This window comes from Epinephelus fuscoguttatus, linkage group LG19 (assembly GCF_011397635.1).
Source record: "Epinephelus fuscoguttatus linkage group LG19, E.fuscoguttatus.final_Chr_v1".
Classification (NCBI taxonomy): Eukaryota; Metazoa; Chordata; class Actinopteri; order Perciformes; family Serranidae; genus Epinephelus; species Epinephelus fuscoguttatus.
This window is the reverse complement of record NC_064770.1, coordinates 24,565,844-24,584,185: the sequence shown is the minus strand read 5'-3', so window position 1 is coordinate 24,584,185 and position 18,342 is coordinate 24,565,844. Positions and strand designations below refer to the sequence as shown.

The 18,342-nt window shown below is 41.2% G+C and overlaps 1 long non-coding RNA gene across 1 annotated transcript; it reads left to right on the top strand.

Annotated features, from left to right (window-relative positions):
• Positions 1-10,118: 10,118 nt before the first annotated feature.
• On the top strand, positions 10,119-17,252 carry LOC125879564 (uncharacterized). Its single transcript, XR_007447952.1, has 3 exons — positions 10,119-10,216; positions 10,322-10,434; positions 16,509-17,252. It is a non-coding gene; the product is annotated as an uncharacterized LOC125879564 (long non-coding RNA).
• Positions 17,253-18,342: the final 1,090 nt, after the last annotated feature.

Genomic DNA, 18,342 nt, shown 5'->3' with positions numbered 1-18,342 from the left:
GCTTGTTGACAGCTGATAGAAGCCGTAATAAGGGATGACAGCGCGTTCAAGTGACTTGACCAGTGGAACAGTAATAATAGGGATATTGATTGTTAAAGTGAACAATGGTTTCACAACAAAAAGACATAACTACTAAATAACAATGACAGAGAAATACATGCGTCATTTTACTGTAGTGAATATATGTTAGAATCTACAGTTCATTCATCATATCCCAGCTGACGTTGGTGAGGAGGCGGGGTACATCCTGGGCAGGTTGCCAGACTATCACAGGGCTGACATATAGAGGCAAACAACCATTCACACCTACATTCACACCTACGGACAATTTAGAGTCACCATTAACCTGCATGTCTTTGGACTGTGGGAGGAAGCCGGAGTACCTGGAGAAAACCCACGCTGACATGGGGAGAACATGCAAACTCCGCACAGAAGGGCTCCCCCACCCTGGGTTTGAACCAGGAACCCTCTTGCTGTGAAACTACAATGCTATTTATTTATTGCCTTTCTATGCAGTATATAGTGCAGCGCAAATAACAGTCAGGAAGACTGATGTGAGATGTGCATTGTTTTTGGAAATATGCCTCATCATATACTGTCTCCAAAAGTATTGAATTTATCTTTTTACATTGGTCCAGTGTTAAAAAAAGTAAACAAAAATTGCAATAAATCTTGAATTGTTAGAAAACTGAAGGCCGGTCCACAGGCTGTCTTAAAGTGATTAAATCACAATACTTGTAGAATCGCGACACATACAAATCGCAATACATATCGAATTGGCTCCAAAGTATTGTAATAGTATGGAGTTGGGATATTAACATATCGTCTCAGTCCTACTTATGGCTAAAGATCCCCTCCAGACATGTTTTACAACACAGTTTATATAGGCCAGTGGTTCTCAAATGGTGGGTCCAAAAGTGTGTTGCGGGTCCATTCTGAATGGATCGCATGTGACACGCAAAGATGACAAGTTTGTAAAAAACACACTTTATTTTTCAGTACAGTGAATTTCCAGCACAGAGCTTTTATTTTGAAGTACCTTTTTCTGATGTGGAGTAAATGACTAATGAACAGCTACTTGACAGAGACAGCAAAGTAGCTCAACAATATGGGCAAACGCAAGTGTGACGCTGAATGTATTGAACTAATGACTAAGGAGAAATCTGGATGGACCAGTTGGGAACCACTGATGCAGGCTATTATATAGCCTATTTAAATTGTGTCTGATGTATTTTTTTTCCACAAAAAGTTAAATCAACTGGTTAAAAATTCTTGAAAACTACATGTACTCCATTTCTGTCACTGAAAATACACAATCTATACATCTAATATTTCATAAGTTAAACCGCTAGATGTCTCTGACTTCACTGGAAAGTCCACATGTATTCATGCACTGGAGACTTAAATTTTCCACATCACACTTTCACAGCACTACACATTACATATTGAACCCCAACTGGCTCCAGACTAGTTGGAATGTCACAAAATCCTGCTCATATGTCCACATGTTAAACTCAGATTTAAAATGAGCACAGACAAACTTTCCTGTCGTAAGCAGACTAGTGCACACACATAATTCATTCTGCACAGTGAAGCTCAAACATTACAACAGACGGGGAACTGAAATATGTTTTCACTTATATTCAGTGGTGAATCTTTATTATCAAACTATAAAACACCTCATTGATTCAGAGCTTTCTCTCCACGTAGATGCTGTTATTAAGATAATAAATCATGAACATTCTTTATAGGGTTTTCTGTTAATGTAGGGTAAATGTTATTTGGATCATGCTGACATTGTTAACTGTGCCATTACCAAGTCCTATCTTCCACACCCCTCACTGTGATATGTCTGTATTAATATTAATATCACAGTAACATATTCATTGTCATAACTCATAAGCATATATTTTAATTACCAGGTTTATTGGATGCAGCTTTTACAGCCACACATACTTTATATCTGCTGTGAGAAGGTCTCTGTAAGCAGGAAAAGTGCAATATACACACACTGCATTCAGAGTGGATTGCTGGTCCGAGGCCTCGGAGATGCTTTGTTGGTTCTAACTTTAGCTGCCGTCAGTATTGATCGGTCTGTAGGTGGGAGATAGAGGCTCAGCAGAGGATGCTCTGATGCTTCCTCCCAGACGGATGTCCGTCTGATGCTCGTCAGCATCCGTCACACAGCAGACCAGCTGCTGAGGCGAGAAAAACAGAAACAAGACAGGAAAATGATGTTGGTGGGGAGTAATCACAATATTATAAGAAAAATGAAAGCAATCTTTTCAATAACAACCTGAGCAGAGCTATCAGTGTTTTAGAAAACCTGACATCTAAATATGTGTATGTGTGTACATCAGGGTAGTGCGGTGGCCCTGACAGCTCAATGCACTGCACATTAAGAAAACAAATTCAAGCAAATGAAGAAACATCTTCACCAATTTGATGATACAAACGCCGCATTTAGAAAAGATGCTACAAATAGAGAAACGTGCTGCTAGAAGCTCATGGAAACTGTTTCCAGGGGAAACTAAAACAAAACTAACAAAAGTAGTGGATCATCCGCAAGCTGTCGGAGTAAGCATGGAGCCCACACTGTAACTAACTGCACTCCCTGAAGAAATATTACCATATCTTTGGAAAAATGAAACAGTGATTCCAGAGAGAAGCAGACAGAGGGGTCTACAGTCTGTGTTTGAAGGATATATCCAGGATGTCAAACTGACTCAGCAGCAACAACAGGTTCAAAAGACAAAGCTCCAAATCCACAAAACCAGCCTGAAAATGAAGGAAATCTGAAACAATTGCATTAGAGTCAATGGAGCACAGCTGTGTTGTCAGACTCTGGCCTACATCATGATTAGCCAGTCTGCGTCTGGGGGCGGGACTTAGCAAAGGGTAGCGGCCATGATTAAAAAAAGAGATTCTGCAATGCTGAGTAAGGATCTCACAGAAACTGATGCGAAATGTGACTTTAAAAAACCAACAAACACGGAGGCAGACTGTTAACTGTGAGTTAACTGTTGGTAAAGTCGTGGCTGAGAGGAGGGAATTAGCATTAATACATTTTGTCAGGCAGGCATGTTGGTGACACTTCCCAGACTTGGCCAGGCTTGCTGGCTACTGTGAGTTCCTGCTCAATATTCCATCACTGTTCCTTTTACACAGCAGGATTTCAAGTTGTAAAGATCAAACATGTTTAATATTTAGAAACTGAGGAGACTCAAATACAGGCAGTAACTTTAAGATTATGTCTGTACACCTCTCACACTGCAGGGTTATTTGGATAGATAATCTGTTCAGAGTTTAATTTAGTTTAATTTAATTTAGATTAGCTTTGTTAAGCATAGCTTAGCTTAGCTTAGCTTAGTTTAGCTTGGCTGAGTTTAGTTAGTTTAGCTTCGTTTAGCATAGTTTAGCTTAGCTCAGTTTATTTTAGTATAGTTCAGTGAGCGTAGCTTAGTTTAGCTTAGCTTTGTTTATCTTAGTTTAGTTAAGCTTAATTTAGTTTATCTTATCTTAATGTTGTTAATTTAGTTTAGCTTAGCTTAGTGTAGCTTAGTTTAGTTTAGCATAGTTTCGCTTAGCTTAGCACAGTTTAGTTTCATTTAGCTTAGTTTATCTTATTTTAGCTCAGTTTAGTTTAGCTTAGTTTATCTTATCTTAGTGCAGATTAGCTTAGTTTAGTTAATTTAGTTTAGTTTAGTTTAGTGTATTTTAGCTTAGCTTAGCTTAGTTTAGTTTGGTTTAGCTTAGTTTAGCTTAGCTTAGTTTTGCTTCGCTTAGCTAAGTTTAGCTTTGTTTAGTTTATTTGCACATACATGTACAGAAAATACAGGAAAAGGAAACTAAAAGTTAAAACATTTTGCAGGAGAGGTTAGAAGCCAAAAATAGCATATGAAGATACGTCCCCTATTAAATAACAACAATCATACATATAAAGAAAGAGATAAAAATGAAGATTGCACAACTGAAGAGTTCCAGACTAAGAAATAATACAAATTTGTTACAGATGTACAGTTTACAAAAGAGTCCTTTTCAGATGTTTTTTGAAATACGATAATGTAGATAATGATTGATATGGAAGATGGTTGTTCCAAAGAGATAGTTCTCTGTATTTCAGTAAATGTTGATCAGGAGAAGTCTGACAATATGGAAGATAAAGGTCTTTAGAGTTTCTTGAGGAATATGAGTGAATGTCTAAGGAAGACTTTAAAAAGTTGTGGATGATTTACAGCTAATCCCACTGCCCCCAAGTGACCAAAAAATCTACTACTGCTGCTTTAATTTCAAATTCTCAGTCATGCTCTGCAGCTCCACTGTTCAATCTGCTCTGCTGTGTGTGTGTGTCTCTCTCTCTTCTCTGTGTTGCTGTCATGTTCGGGATGGTAACAGGCGAACAGCTGGAATTCCTCCTCTGTCACCGTGTATTTCAGACACTAACAGGAGTCTGCGCGGATAAACACAAACACGTTAGTTATCGCCACACAGTCAGCACTGGAATGCAAAGGACATCTGCTGTCACTTAGGTGTACCCGAGTGTACGAACAGATGCTGCTGAATGCACTCATGCACACACACAAACACACTTATGTCTGCTGTCATATGACGCTTACACAGCTGCCACAGTTCTTACAGAGTGCACCTGTGACTGGCATGCTCAACACAGTGAAATGTAAATATTATATACCGGCAGTAGAACTGAAATTGGTGTCATTTTCTGTGTGAGAGAAGTAAGTTATTCATACTTCGAGGTTATTAGGAGGTGTGATATCAAAGGTCAAAGGTCAAGAAGTCAGCCTGTCCACATACCTCACTAGTTGATAAAAAGGCTTCTCAGTGTAACAAATTAGAGTTTGTCTTCCTCCATCATCAGCATACTGAATCTGCCAAGCTGCTCTGTGGATTTCTGGGTTTGTGTCTGCGCCAGAGAAAACATGAAAATGAATCACAAGCAACACCTCATGATGTTATATCATATTTTGATTAATGATAGCTTCAACACAGCCAGAAAAAAACAACAACAATATGATAATGGACATGAGTCAGATTTTATATTTCACTTTAATTTAATACAGTATATGTCAGAGCTTGTTTAATCTGTAATGTGACTCCAGCTGTCAGATAAATGTAGACTTACCACATTCGGTGCCCTAGGCAGGTTGTCTCCTACTCTGGTGGTCTCCACACACACTCCCCTTTGTTCCGGTTTTATGTTTTATTTTGGCACCTCCATTTTTATGTCGGTGTGACCACGGGCGGATTATGAGACAATGGGCCCCTGGGCAGAGATATGCAAAAGGTTCCACCACTTCTAATACATTGGAGCAAGATACACAGTGGTGGTGATTTAGCCTCTTTTCTGTGGTTTGTGTCTCTTTGGGGTCATTTAGTGACTCTTTGTGGCTGTTAACTGTCTTTTTGTGGCTGTTAACTGTGTCTTTGTGGCTGTTTTGTGTCTCTTTGAGGTAATATAGTGTATTTTTTGAGCTGTTTTGTGTCTCTTGAAGGTAAGTCAGTGTTTCTGAGGTAATTTAGTGTCTCTTTGTGGCTGTTTTGTGTTTTTTTAAAGGTAACTCAGTGTCTCTTTGTGGCTGTTTTGTGTCTCTTTACTGTAAGGTGATTTAATGTTTTTGAAGTAATTTAGTGTCTTTTTGTGGCTTTTTTGTGTCTCTGGGGTAATTTACCTAGTGCCTTTTTGAGGTAATTTAGTGTCTCTTTGTGGCTGTTTTGTGTCTCTTTGAGGTAATATAGTGTATATTTGGAGCTGTTTTATGTCTCTTTACTGTAAGGTGATTTAATGTTTTTGAAGTAATTTAGTGTCTTTTTTTTTTTCGTGTCTCTGGGGTAATTTACCTAGTGCCTCTTTGTGGCTGTTTTTATCTCTGAGGTAAATTAGTGTCTCCTGTAGGTCATTGTGTGTCATTTGTGCTTGTTTTGCCCCTTTTTTGTGTTTATTTTATGTCTTTTTGCAGTTCCTTTGCATCTACTTAAGGTCATTTTGTGTCATTTGTAGTCATCTTAAGTGTCTTCCTGGTCAGTACATGTTAATTCAAGGGACATTTTGCCAGTGAAGGCTGAAAGGTCTCTGACATTTAGGGCCCCTGGATCTTCGCCTCAAAGGCTTGTTCAGTAATCCATCCACTGGTGTGACACAGGTGGCTGCCTATAGGAAGATCTGCCACTGAGTACAAGTAAAGTAGCATTAAATTAGATACACAAGTAAAGTAAAAGTGCCTCAAAATTTTACTTAAGGGGTAACTTGTCAACCTGGATCTTATTTCTCATGTTTCTGTTTCTGTTTCTAAGTGACTATAATGGGAACAACAATTTTTGAGAAGCTGACCAGCTCAGGTTGTTATTATACAGCCATGTCTCCTTGAAATGACTTTTATATACAACTAATCTGAAACAGCAAATGCAACTTTTGAAGCTATGTTATGCAAAGCAAATTACATCTTCTATTAACATTATGAGGAAATGTTGGTAATTAATGTACCTGTCCAAGTCATCAAAAATACACTCCACCTATCCACTCATAGTGACTGCAACATTATTTGTTTTTCACTTTGGCATAGAAACATGCTGAAATAGGGTCAAGGTTGAAATTACCATAGTCACCCTTTAACTACAGCACTTGAGTAAGCAAACTCTATCTGCTGAGGAAGACTGTGAGATGTGGTTGAAAGCTGTGGACAAAGCTGGTAAAAAGACTTAAAATTGTGCTGATTGTTGGGTGACATTGCTGACTCAGTGAGTAAAATATACACCTGTTAGTAAAGACTAGAATCCAACAGCATGTCAGTGCTCTCTAAATATTGTGTTTTGTAAAAGATAACCCACATAGACGAAATCCTCCTCTGACTCTGCTGGTTTTTACTTCCTATAAAGCAGTTGACCTTTCCTCCACAAAAGTCCAATCAGATAAATCTCCTCCGTCAGTCATCATGCCCCGGATATTACTGCTGACACACATCCCTTCAAGTGTTTTGCCCTGGTGAAAGCACCCATTATTCATCAGACAACCTTGTGGTATCCTGAGGAGCTGCTCAGTCACTTCGGCCTGAGCTCCCCGTGGATGTGGATGTGTTTGGTATGTTGTTGTAACAGTAGGAGCTGGAGGAGAGGCTGCAGGCGCTGCAGTCTCACGGCCCACAGACCGAGCTCGCTGACCAGTGTTTATTTCTGCTCAGCCCCACCGTTTATTTTCATGAGGGTATTAATGTCTATTTTGATATGCCTCTTGTGTTATTTTAGATGAGTCATTGGGGAATGTGTGGGTACATGTGAGAACAGTCTGTGCCTGTGCGAGGATGGGCGAGACGCGTGCACGTTGGAGAGAATTGTGTGTGTGTGTGTGTGTGTGTGTGTGTGTGTGTGTGTGTGTGTGTGTGTGTGAGCGTGTGCTAGTGTGCAAACACACACTCATATGATAATGTAGGCTTCTGTATCCTGTTGAGCAGAGGAGCTTGTTTCTTTATCCGTTGTCAACAACGCTACCAAGAGAAGATGAGAATAGACTAAGTCTCCTGTGTGCTGCATTTCAAAATGTTGAGCTTTGAAAACATTACATAACAGTTCAGTTCAAATAAAATGAGGTCCATGTTCAGAGTTGTCTGTATTGTCGAGTGTGAGACAAATAACTTGGACAGTAGCAGTAGGCTTGTCTGGAGCCTAACTGTCCTCTGTTTGTCCCCCAGACTCCAGCAGTGTCAGGCCGGGGTTAGATGGGGAGTCCCCGGGGGAAGAGTAACCTCTTACAGGCTGTAAAGAGAGGCCCCGAGCTGGCCTGCTGTCATCATGCTCAGCCGATGTCCTGAAAAACCCTGGAGATTCAAAGAGCTGAAAATAACTCACAGAACTCCCACGTGGTATCTTGTTACCTGCACTTGTGTCCTGGCAACGAAATTACACAAACACCTCATGAAAATATGTTTTATTCTTATCAAACATTGGATGTATTAAAAAACTAAAAAGCTTCCAGGTTTGCTCCCACAAGTCCTCAATTTCGCATGTTGAAGTATCCTTGGGCAAGATATTGAACCCCAAATGAGTGTTAGTGTTTAAACTAGTAGCAGTTAGCACCTTGTACGGTAGCCTCTGTAGTGCATGAAAGGGTGTGTAAATGGGTGAATGTAACAAGTGGTGTAAGGGACCCTAAGGCGACGGTCAGCCGTTCGTTAATGTTGGGTCGTCAGTGAGCATCTGTTGCCCTAGTTTTTGTAGGTTGTCCCGCACTGGTGGCACTAGTCGACCTTTGTTGGCTCTTTTACTGACCGATGCAACATGTTGAATTGGCATCAGCTCAGTGCATGAGAAGAGAAATGGAAGTGAGGAAGGCAAACAAACAATTTAAGTCAGTTAATTGAGCTCTTTACCACAAGTGGTTTGTGATTGTTTGTGTTCTTGGTCGCTGCATTGTTAAGGTACTAACATGCTAACTAGCATCTTGTATCTGTCTTGTCAGTCTTACAGTTTCCATTTCTTTGATGACAATACAGACTACTGCCACCTGCTGGTAAGGAGAGTTATTTCTTCTCACACAGCCGCAGAATGCATGGGTGAGCTGGCCATTGGCCGTAGTCTTTGCGGTGTGTTCAGGTGCAACTTTTTGGCCAAGGCACAGGTGACGTGGGGGACGCAACAGTTGGCTTTAGTCGTCACTAGTTCTTTGATGTTGGTTTGGTAGGTCTGGGCCTTTTTAAAGCGCTTTGAGTGGTCTAAGGACTGGAAAGGCACTATACAAGTGAAAATCCATTCACCATTTATGAAGTTTATAGTGACAAACATTTTTTTTCTAAATGAAAATCTTTGAGATTACAACTTTAAGATAAGATAGAACTTTATTTATTCCAAGGGAAACATCCATATGTTAATATATCCATGGAAGGAATGTATTAGCTCAAAAAAAAAATTGGAGCTATATTAGCTCGAACTGAAATGGTAAAAGGTACATACCTGAATAATAGAAGAAATTTGGGGGGGGAAATCTATGAGTTAGAGGTGACTGATAGCGCTCTCATGTCTGTGCTTCAATGACAGAGCTGCAGTCATGGGGCAATTAGTTTAGCATAAAAATAGTGCATCAAGGAGAAACGGCTGGCCTGCCTGGCTCTGTTTTAAGTTAAAATATATGTCAACCAGCACCTCTAAAGGCCTGGACACACGGAATCAACATTAAAGAACTAGTGGCAACAGAGGCCAACTGTTGCATCACCTTACGTCACCCGCATTTCGGCCTAAAAGTTGCACCTGAACACATCGCAAAGATGACAGCCAACTTTCTGCGCCGGTGTGAGAGGAAATAACGGTGGTAGCGGAAGTCTTTAAATGTCATTTAAAAAGGGAAACTTGAAGACGGACAGGACGGATTCAAGATGCTAATTGTCCAGTTAGCACCTTGACAACACAACCCTGATGTGGAAAGAACAAAGCATATTTACGGTTAAAGAGCTAAAGAGCTTCAAAGCTAGAGAAATAATTTTCAGTCTCACACCCTCTTGATTTTAGTCATTTCTTCATTTCTTCTGCGAGGATTTTCTGGCTGCAATCTGCCACTAAATGTTAAACTATCCCCAACTTTTAGTTTAGCCGCACTTTGCTGCAGAATCCAACGGCCTTAGCCTGTAATGGCCGCTGCAGCTTTCCATGAACATTGCATGATGGCGCCACAAGCCCTATTCTGCTGCTGCCTGGTGTGTTTTTGGCGTAAAGCTCACTAATCAAATTAACATCTAAAGCACATTAATACAAAGAGGCTTGTGTAGCTTCATCCCTGATAAATCTCCCTCTCTCTCTGTTTCTCTTTATTACACTTCCCTCACCTTTCCTCTGATTATTCTCTCCTCCTCAGCCCTCAGCAGCACCCCACACACTGTCGCCGACTGTGCACTAGTGCATGCTGGGACTGCAGCAGCAGCTACCATGAATAGACCTCTGTGTCACAAACAATAACCCCTGAAAACACAAAGAAAATACTGTTGTTTTTCCAAACCAGTGAATATGAATGATTAATGTGCTCCTGGTTTGAATAGAGCCTCAGCTGCTCTTCACAGAGAAACTCCAACTCTTTGAGATCTTTGTTGTGTTTTATTGTGTGCGGCAGATAACAGCGGAGATGTCAGTGTGTTACAGATGGAGATCAGAGCAGAGCCAAACTGATGGTCTCTGTCTTAGACGGCTGGAGGACATTGCAGTCGTTGTGATAATAAAGGAGGTGACTGAAATCCTTTTTGTCCTCTCCGTGTCTCTATCTGTAGTTATAAAACATGTGCACGTGCATTCCTTCCTCTCTTTAATTATTCCATATCTTGTTTTCCAGCTGCAGATAAATGCAGAGTTAATGCAGGAAGGGGTTCATCCTTTGCTTCAAGCCATCAGGTGCATCAGGACAGCTGCTCGGGCTGATTGTGCTCTGAAGCGATGGATTGAAAGGTAACTGCCAAATATTGATCGCCTGCGAGCCTCTGACCTTAACAAGAGCGAGCTTGGAGTAAAAACTGTTTGTCAGATTCTGCTATAATATTATCTGTTCCGCTGTTCAGCCTTCTGTCGAGTTTTTACAAAATATTGACTCAGGGTGATTAATAGAGCATTCATTCAGCAAGTATTCTGACAAAACATCACTATGAATGCCAGAAGGAAGCTGAACTAATAACCTGTGCCAGAAATGAGGAGATCTTTGTTGCTTTCTCACAAAATATCCACCCTATTCTTTGATACTGAACTACTAGAGCAGGTTCTGTGCCCCTTTAGGTCTGACAAAACAGTCAGTCGATGGTACACCAGCAGGAGCTTCCCCCACCCTCCCCTCGTTTTCTATCTGTCCTTGAAGCAGCAGTACTGCCATCATCTTTGTCCCAAGCTTCCAATTTCGTCCTCTAAGGAATTATGGCTTGTCTGTCACTTCCTCAATTGCTTTCTGCTTTATCTCTCCGAGCAAGACAGCAAGCAAGCTGCATTCGCTGGCCAAATCAGCTGAAATTCATGAGCTGTACTGACGTTATTTTAACAGATTTTTGTTATACATCAAAAGCTAGATTTAGTAACGAAAAACATACCACTCATTTGTGATGAATTAGAAAAAACACTGTCCTGATAGGTCAGTGGTTTAGATACAAACTAACCACACACTATAAACTGAAACGTGTCTGGTTCAACTGAAGCTGGGAATTCCCCGGCATGTCTTTCCCCCCTCTACACTTCCTGTGTCTCTCTACTGCGCTGCCTAATGAAGGAAAACTCCAACCCAATCAACAGATTTAATGTTGGCATTGTGAGTTTCTGCACACCATGAATATGTCACATTTATATGTTAATTGCAGCTGGAAATGCCGCCGATGCCTCAGCAAAAAACATCCAGTTCTGTTGTTTGTTGGTCTCAAACAGTGGTCTGCAGCTTGGCGGCCGTCTATAGGTGTCACACCATCCTCCATTCCCTCCACCTCCTGATGACAAATACTCCTTTTCGACAGTCATGGGCTGGCTCGGCTTGGTTTGGGCTGTCAGCCCAGTACAGCAGGGATTTCCATTTCCATTACAACAGGGCTACCTTCTTAAAGGTGTGTCTAAGGATGCATTCACACTGGCGCTATTTGGTTCGCTTTAAACGAACCCTGGTCCACTTCCACGGATAGTTTGGTTCGTGTGGAGTGATGTGAACGCTCATTCGAACTCTGGTGCGGACCAAACAGAGCAAACATTGGTCTGCTTCAAAACCGAGGGGTCTCGGTTCACTTGCAAATGAACCCTGGTGCAGTTTGCTTACAGTGGGAAATGCAAACGGACTATCCAGCGAACTAATGAGAGGAGGTGAACCAAAGAGAGGAAATGACGTAGAGCTCATTCCATTTTGGTGTTTGGTGTTTTTGTGGTGACCAAGCCGCCTGAAGGGATGGATTTCCATTTTCGGTCCTGGCCAATTGATGAGCTGGGTTTTCTTCTTCCTCATGCTTTTTTTCTTCCTGGTCAGTGCTCGTTTCGGGCAATACCGCCCCTAAACGAGCAGCTGTTGTAACTGCGTGACGCGTGACGCGGTTTGATCCGCTTTAAAAAGTGCAGTGTGAAAGTGAACCGAACCAAATTAAAGTGTGAAATTTTTTGGCATTCCCCCCCCAATCAAACCGAGTCCCCCGGACTCTCCTGGTGTGAATGCACCCTTAAACTCAAGATGGCTTGTCTTGAGTGATGACGTTTAAAAGCAGTGGGCTGATCCAAAGGTGAAGTCCCCTGTTATTTTTGTTACGTATAAACTTTTAGTGCTAGTTTTTGAGCAGCAACTTCACACAACTTCTAATATAACTGATGGCGAACATGAAACAATAAAATAAAGCAGATATCTGAAGTAAAAACCGGATACAGGAGAGAAACTAAACTCTAAACCACAAAGATTCTGTTAGAAGTAAAAGTACTGAGAGACTTTATGTCCGGTCTCCTGCAGACAGAGGTGAGTGAGTCACGCAACACACACGCTTGTTTTGGAGCTAGAAGGGAGGTTGTTGGGGCATGGCTGAAGTCGACAAGAGGTCACCACCAGCTTTTGGACCTACTCCAGAGAAGGTCCATCTCCGGCACATCTTGGCATGGCACGGTGCATCCAAACTGACAATGGAAACACAAATGGGCGCGGCATGGCTTTACTCAGTGCGGCTAAGAGTGACGATGGAAAAAGGGTAAAAGTCAGCTCCGATACTATGTCCATTACAGTTAGCTGAAAATTGTCTCGGGTGGCACGGTGGTGTGGTGGTTAGCACTCTCGCCTCACAGCAAGATGGTTGCCGGTTCGATCCCGGGTGTGGGAGCCCTTCTGTGCGGAGTTTGCATGTTCTCCCCGTGTCAGCGTGGGTTCTCTCCGGGCACTCCGGCTTCCTCCCACAGTCCAAAGACATGCAGATTGGGGACTAGGTTAATTGATAACTCTAAATTGTCCATAGGTGTGAATGTGAGCGTGAATGGCTGTTTGTCTCTATGTGTCAGCCCTGTGATAGTCTGGAGACCTGTCCAGGGTGTACCCTGCCTCTCGCCCAATGTCAGCTGGGATAGGCTCCAGCCCCCCCGCGACCCTCAAGAGGATGAAGCGGTTAGAAGATGAATGAATGAATGAAAATTGTCTCAATGTAATGCAACTCTAGTGTACTAGGATACTTGTAAGTACTGGGTATGTTTTCAGAGTATTTTCAGAAAATGTGCTGCAGTTTCTGGCTGGCTGCCCGTCACCACAGTCAAGAGTTTGGCTGGTGGCTGATTGTAATTTCCTTCCCTGCATTTGAGGTTGACTGAAGGTCACTGAGGAACACTTCCTTTTCTGTTCTCTATTTTTTCCTGTGTCATTTCTGCAGCCCTTAAGCTGCATTTCTTGCTCTTTATACCTTAAATTTGTGGGTCAGGTTGGAGAGTAGAACACCAAAGCAATTTTTTTTATTTGGAAAGGGTTTAATTAACCTTTATCAGTGAATCAGTGTATCGATACATCCTGCTACCTCCCCACTCACTTCCTCTTTTGGAAAAATAATAGTCGCCACTGACATTTTTATTTCCTGCAAATCACAGTCCCTCTTCAGCTACCCTCTTTTCACACCTATCTCTTGTGTCTCTTCCGCAGTGTGTGTGTGTGTGTGTGTGTGTGTGTGTGTGTGTGTGTGTGTGCAGGAACAGTTAATGAGCAGAGTAAATGTGGATAAAACTCAGAGACTCCCACAGTTTCTACCACATCAGCCTCTAGTGTTTGAATAATAACTGTAACAGAGTGATGCTGCTCATTCTTGATGCTATTTTCAGTGATGGTAGCAGCGTCAGTCCGTCTGTCAACCACTTTGGTCCAGACTGAAATATCTCAGTAAGTAGTGGAAGGATTGCTGTGAAATTTTGTCAAGACATTTATGGTTCCCAGAGTCTGGAGCTCATCGTTAATGCTGTCTGATTTGTGGTGACCCCATGACTTTCACATTAGTGGTTTTAAGTGAGATGTCTCAATGACTATTGGATGAACTGCCATGAAATTTATAGGCTACACACAGAACTTTAATTTGTCCAATACTTTGGTTTACTGCCTGAAAACTAATGTCATATAGCCTCAGCTGTACACTGTAGAGGTGGGACCAACTTATTGTTTTGCAAGTCACAAGTAAGTTTCAAGTCTTTCAAGTCATAGCTAATGTGCTCTTCACCAAATGTAATGCCATTTTAACAATATACTAATAATATATTAAATTTTCAATTTAATTTTGTTACAATTTTGTTGACCACAGTAGTTTTGTACGTGAACAAAATTATCTTTGGTATCATTTTCCCCAGCTGATGCTCAGTAATGCAACATTACTTCTTCAAGTTTTTCGCCTGTAACTTGCTTAGATGCTGCCGGACATGAAGGGAAATTAATCAGTCACTACAATGCTTTCAAAAGAACATACTTTGGCCCTGGGGGAAGGAGTCATGTCAACATGTTTTCAAGTCAAAAGGCTCACGTTCAAGTCAAGTTAGGGATCACTGGTGTTAAGGTCTAAGCTAATTTACAAGTCTTCTTTGATTTTGTCAAGTCCAGTCTTCACTGAGTTCATCAGAATTCATCAGATTTGTGACTTGAATCTGACTTGAGTCCAAGTTATGTGATCCGAGTCCAAACCTCTGCAAACAGAGTGCTCCAGGGATGATGTTTCTCTGTAGGCCGATATAGAAGTTAGCGTCACCTTGGTTCCCTTGTTAAAAAGCCTGTGGGATTTTTCTGTTGGATTTTGGATTGTTGCAGAAAATTAGCTTTGTTGCAAACAAATATTAATGATACTACCAATAATCTTCTGATAATCTTCACAAATACACGTCACTTTTATGATTTTTGAAGTCTAAATGCAATCGAGTTAAAAAGCTAACGTTAGGCTATAAACAAGTCACATGATTCTACTTCAACGAGGCTGTAAAGCCATGGTCAGCGTGACGAAGAAACATAAAAGCTTCGGAATTTACGAGTTGGGTATTTCCTGCATTTAATGTTGCAGAACAAAACGTTAAAGTCTATTAAGCTTGTAGTAACCGCTGACCTTATTTCAGGCATCTATCAAACATCCGGTGTCCTCTAGACAAGGGAACCGGGAGTGCTAAAATGCTAACTCATTTCCGGGTTTTAGGACTTATTCCTTGGGCACTGTATTAGTGAATATTACAACACATTCTCACTCCAACCTCGTCACATATTGACCTTTGATGTGCAAGGTACCCTGGGTGTGTTGGTTGTTGATGTTCTGGGACACCGTGTCAAGTTCTGCCTGTTACATGCATTGTCTTCTTTCAAGATACACTTCTGTCATCTGTAAATATAATGTGTACATACAGTCTCTTTAAAAATAAACGCACTACGTCAGTACAACAATGCGAATTGACAATTTTTTTCCTTAGGCAACAAAAACACGTAGTTAGGTTTAGGAAAAAAGAACAGGGTTTGGCTTTAGAATCTTACGGGACACAAACACCACTCTCTTGGGTGAAACCTGGTGTTTGTTGGACCTATCCACCACCCCTCCCACCCTCTCCAATTGGACTTTTGCTGCCTTAACTTTCGTCCGTCCCGCCACATTTTCCCCTGATGCCGCTGGGAGCCATTAAACTGTAACGGCAACCAGCCACTTATCATGCTGATGTTAACAGAAGCCTTTTTTCATTGGTTTCTGAGGCTGCAAGTCGCTGCCGAAGCACCGGATTTCGACGACTTCGGAGTGAGATCGGGCTTAGTGTTAAAATGCTAACATGCTCAACATCACACCCTCTTAACATCAGCATGTTGGCACCGTCATGAACATGTCGGCATGCTAGTGTTAGCATTTAGCTGAGATTCAGCTTCACATTCCCTCCTGTTTCTGTATTCTTTGGCTCCAGTCGCTCCAACACAACACACACAGTTACTTAAAGTCTAATCATAACTCAAGTCTCCATAAAGAAGTTAAAACTTAATTTTATGCATTGATAAATAAAAAAAAATCTTTTATCCCCCCCTCGCTCTGCGGCTGTCCCACTTTATCACACAAGTGATTTCAGGGAGGTTTTACATGAAGTCAAACTAATTGATTTAGCTTAAAATCCTCTCAGTGCATTAACTCGTCAGGCTGCTTTTTTCAGGAGTGTGACCTCAGAGCTCCGGCTTCTTAAAATGAGCATGAAATGAGATGACTAATCCACTTCAATTACTCATTTCAACAAAAAATATACCTGCCAACATCCGACATTTTTTTCTTCCAGTAACTTTCACTGAAGGGTGTTAAAAGCAGGAATGTGTGGTAATTGCTCAAACTCAACGAGTTTAAACGCACTGAACTGGTATAATATTATTTCATGACATAATTATATGGCACTTCTCATTGCCTGTGACAGCGTGACACCGAGCCTAAGACCCTTTATTGGCCCTGTGTAAAGGTATTTTGTCACACGCTTCTAATCCCCTCCTTTCAAGATCACATTATTGTTCTGATTGTCCTTTAGTATCTCAGTTGTCACTCAGGTGTACACTTTTCTCTCTCTGACAGGTTGGGTTTCAGCGTGACGCTGCATGAGGAAAGGATGGCTCTGTTACCTCAGAAATAAAACTTCCACCCACCTGGGACTGAGGCCCTGTCATCCAGCGTGCATTGTGTGCAGATTTGCTGCATGCAGAGTGCTTTTTTGGGGGGCTGTCTGCTTTTTGACAGGTCTTCGTTGCAGTTTTCTCCCTCAGTATATCTCCTCAAGAGCTCCTTCAAGTGCTCTCAGCTGTCAAGAGTCCGTCTCCACACGCTTCCTCCGCTTAATTCATCTCTCCAAGTATTTTCAGTTCATCTGCCATGAATCCCACTGACAGTGTCACTGGGTTTTTGGAGTATGTAATTCTGTCTCTGTCTTATTCCTTTTGTATGGGAACATCTTTATGAGAGTGTTTATCAATATCATAGACTTCAGTAAGTCATCATCGGCCTTTGTTTCTTTGATGTATGAGAGAGCACGAACCTCTGTTCCCTGCATTTGCCCGTATTTCTGTCTCAGTGCTTCAGAAACGTCCAGAATCTTTACCAGATGACTGCAGATGACTAGAAACAACTGATCCAACATCAGTTTTTCAGATCATCACAGTGCACTGACCGTAGATTTGTGGACCTGGAATTTAAGAGAACAAAACCATCTTTGACCTTTCAGGTAATCTGCAGTGTTTCAGGCTCATAGTGTATTTAAATGCTGTAGTCTGGCGCCCCCTGCTGCCCTCTAATCATGATCTTTTTTTTCTTACGTCCCCCTGTTCAGCCACTTACTGGGTATCGCATTGTTTTGATATGACATGTTCTAATGTTATTTTCTCTCAATAAACAGATTTGCAGGGTTGCATTTTTTAGGATGGTGTGATGTTAAAACACATTTCAGTCCTGTGAAACACAAGAGACAATGGTCCACTTGTTGTGTCAAAGCAGCTATGATTGTGCAGGTTATTGCTATGCTTATCATATAAGTATTATTATCACTAGTCATCAGTGTTATATATTTGATTACTGTGTATTACTCACATGACACAAGCTGGTGGGTTCACTGCAGTACAGACGAGGAGGAAATGTCACTGATGCATCGCACTGCAGTTCATCCGTCTGTAGGCTACAAAATGATTAAATCCAAAGTTTTAGTAAAACCCAAAACTTAAATACATTTAATGTTGGTTTCCACTGCTGAACAGAGGGCTGATGTGAAATTCTGCCTCATTCACAAAGTTGTAAAATAAAAAAAACAATACAAAATAACTTTTTTGGTAGATACTTGACATCTGAGCTGATTTAGTTATTTGAAGGACAGATAATTGATTGGTAAATATTTTGAGAATCAATTCAATTGCTCCAAGAAAAAAAAAAATCAAGCAAAACTGCCCCCCCCCCCCCAACAATAAAATATAATATAATATAATATAATGAAATTCAAAATAAAATAGGGAAAAAAGTCCAGCATTTCAAAAGTGACTATTTTGCTGTTTTCTTTGTACATATACTGAATATCTTTAGGGGCAACTGGTCAGACAAAACAAGACATTTGGAGACATCACACGGGGCTTTTGAAACTAATATAATAACGAAAATTATAATCAAATTATATTTATAATTAAAAAATTCATTAGAGGCAGCCTTAATTTGACGGAGTACATTGATTATAAAGGTCAAAACATTTACTGGGAACAAGCCACACAGGGGCCTTCAACTATTTTCAATTATCTTCGTGAATGTGGTGGGCAGTGATTGTTTTGGGGTGGCTGTGCCCCCCCCCTTGCCACCCCTTGGTGGCGCCTTCTCCCAGGTCGCCCTCCACACTGCACTGGCAGTTGGCAGCTAATCACAGCAACCTGCCCATCCT